Consider the following 3394-nt stretch of genomic DNA (forward strand, 5'->3'; position numbering starts at 1 on the left):
TACCGTTCTTTTTAAGACCCTGTCCGATCATTCAAATGATTCCCAGGTTTGACTTTTTCTGCCTCAGAATTCACTTATCATTCACTTTTTATAAGTAAGACTGTTACTCTGCCTGTGCGACCTTGCGTTGCTGCTCCATATGACCTGACCATAAAGTTAATAGATATCAGAGGGCTAGTTTATTTTCAGTGTGTGTGTAGTGAAAGTTTACTTTGCCTAGAGAAATCATAAACTTGGACAAGTAGGAGTCCTTTAAAGGTTAAGACCAAAGAATTTTAACATTCCTGAAGAAAACAGCCTTCAAAGTTTTAAAATAAGGGCTGGCAGGCCAGGAAGGGATGAAATTAATGGACCGTAACTGTTATTGGAACATCAAGCTGACTATGACATGAAGGCTACTTTAAATGAGACAGTAGACTAAACAGGTGAAGATGCTTATCTATCAAATTTAAAATGCATACTTTAATGAAGCAATTGTTCTATTAAGGTTTTGTCCTATAGACATAATTGGAAAACTATAAATCTTTTTAACAATCAGTATCTTTCATAATTTAAAAAATACTTATTAAATTTAATTTAAAAATGATACCTCACTTCAGATAATGGGCCCAAGTTGTTTGTACCCTAATACCCTGAAATAAAAAAAATAAGAAATAAAATATGCATTAAAAATAAATAAATAAATAGAAGTTCGTACCCTTTGAAAAAAAAATGAGACTTTTCCTTTTGTCCTGTGATAGTGACAAAGGGGCAAAACTCAATATGCAGGAACCACATTGTACAAGAATTGCTACACATGTGAAGAATATAGTTATCAAAGATTTTTTTTCTTTTTTATTTCAGCATATTATTAATATGGAACACCGTGGCATTTCCCTTACTCCCATGTTCAAGTAAAGGGTCGGGGGGACTAAAATTGGGGAATCTTTTCCAAAAAGATGAGAGACTACATCTCACACCCTGGCTGGATACTCACTGAGCAGCCAAAATGTGTAAGCCAAACTCATGTAGCAGAGTATGAGTCATGGGAAAACTCGACATGTTTACTCTGAAGGTGGAGGGGCAGAGAAACTAGTGCCTGAACATAACTAAAAAGTCATGATAATGAAGTTGCTCCTATGACAGGGCAAAAGGAGGCAAAAGTGAAAGCAAGTTCCACTCCCTCTATTTGGCACAAGATTCTTTGTCTTAAGTGGAAGATAATTGAACTATAATCTCATGAAGAAAACCATCCCAAAGTTAGTGCTTGCCAGAAAAAGGTGACCCTCCAGTAGATATACTGCAGGAGAGCAGGAAATAAGGGGGAAATCACAAAAGATTAGCTGGAGAACCCACCTAATCAGAGAATGGCACTGGGTGTTGGTCCCAAGGGGAGAAGTTTCCAAAGAATTTAGTAATGCCCCTCCAAGAAAGAACCAGCTTTTCAAGCCTATTATGATGGAGAATGTTGGGGAGTTTAAAACCTCAAACACATACAATCCTAAGTAAAAGTGGTTTTTGTCCATTTTCCCTATTTATGGTGACTAATTTAGCCAACTCTTTTTCTTTTCTCTCTCAAAAATCTAGCCCGAGAATCAACTTGCCTTTGTTAGGCTTTTTCTCTCATTTTCTTTCCATCCCTTGTCTTTTCCATATGAGACATCTCAATCTTACAGATCTGTTGGACAAACATCCAGTTTTGGATCAGTAGGTAAACAGTAGGAACAAATCACAAGAGAGAAAATAATTCTGCCCCAAGGTAGAGGAAAATCACAGCAGAACAGAATTCATCAAATAACTTCAGCTTTAAAAGTGCCAGCTGAAGAAGCTCATTATTTCTTTAAGTTTGTCAAGAAAACAAATTGTCACTTTCTTGGTAACCAAGTGCTTCCACCCTATGGAGGACACAATATTAACTATCTTTATGCACACAGTAGCAGTACCTGTCACTGCTTGGGATCCTTATTCTTTAAACATGTGAATGGCTAGACACTATACTCAAAAAGTAGGAAGGCAGGCTCAGGACCACGTTTGACAATAAAGTAACATGAAGCCTAAAAAGAACAGAGTCCAGACCTAAGTAGGGAAAGGAACAAAAAATGGCATTTGTTTTAATCCTCTCAAAGATCTGGAATGCTAATAGGAATCTAGGGAGGCTAGTTAGTATTGCTGGGCAGAGCTAGTTTGGTGTCAATAAACTGATTCAGACAGTAACTGCTTGTATGTTCAAAGAAGGGACTGATGGGGGTGGTTTGGGCAATCAGGAAAATAATCAAGTTGAAGGGGGTACCTTAAGGCAGATGAGGATTTTGGAGAAGGTATAAAGATTGGGAAAACCTTAAGCACTGCCCTGTATAGGGATCCACTAGTTCTAAAATTTCTTTAGATGAAAAGAATGATGATACTATAGAAAGTTTTAGAAAGCTATTGTTAGCCAATGATAATCAAGCTACCACTGCTAGAAGATTCCCTGGGCTACTAAAGCTCCCAGACACACAGCCCCTTTTGCCACCCACAGTATGTGAAATCTTACCTAATTATGATTTTCTGCCCAGAGTAACCTTCTACCTCATTCGTATTTGACATTCCATTACAGAGTTCTTTGCTCAGCAGAACTTCAGGTCCTGATCCTATCCTGGGCTCTTCTGTCCTTACTTACTGATAAATCTATTTCTAACTCTTCAATGGCAGGTGCTTATAGTCTTGACGCCTGACTAAAGAGCTCTGCCAGCAGATAGGCAGAGCTAGGGCTTACCCTATGTCAAGGGCTCCAAAGCCAGATTTGCAAACCAAGATTATTGTTCCACAAAAACAACAGCTCTAAAAGAATAAAGTCTCACAAGTAAGCAGATGGTGAAGTGTGCATGGATTTTGTCTTTGTATTTACTCCAAAAAGCTCAGGCACTTGATCTTTGAAGGAAATTCCAGCGTGAACTGTACTTATTTGTGCCCACTCATCCATCTACTATCTTCACACTCTTCCTTGAAATAAATATGTTGGGAGTCTCAGTAAGGAAGACAAATCACAAGCAGGCAGCTATGATAATAGGAATTACTTCTTGCCATTATTCCAACAATCACTGTTGGATCATGGTCATCCTGGGAATATCTATGACCACTAGCACAATTTTGAAAGGGGCAAGGTCTTCTTACAATTACTAAGTGGGTGAGTTCATTTTTCAACAAGCAGAATATGACAGAGGCCTCACTGGAATATTTTGGAGTGGTCCTACAAGGATCTCTTGGCACTTGCCCGTATAGCAATGCCCCTGTCCCAAAAATTCCCCGAGGAGATACTTTTAGGATACTAATGGAGTGGATTCCACTGCTGTGGATCAATTAGGGGTGTTTTGGGCCTCACATGACACAAGGGGGAGCTATAGCATTTTCCTTTCCAAGATAAATATGGCAGCAA

The sequence above is a fragment of the Propithecus coquereli genome, unplaced genomic scaffold (assembly GCF_000956105.1).
Source record: "Propithecus coquereli isolate 6110/MARCELLA unplaced genomic scaffold, Pcoq_1.0 Scaffold42, whole genome shotgun sequence".
NCBI classification, from domain to species: domain Eukaryota; kingdom Metazoa; phylum Chordata; class Mammalia; order Primates; family Indriidae; genus Propithecus; species Propithecus coquereli.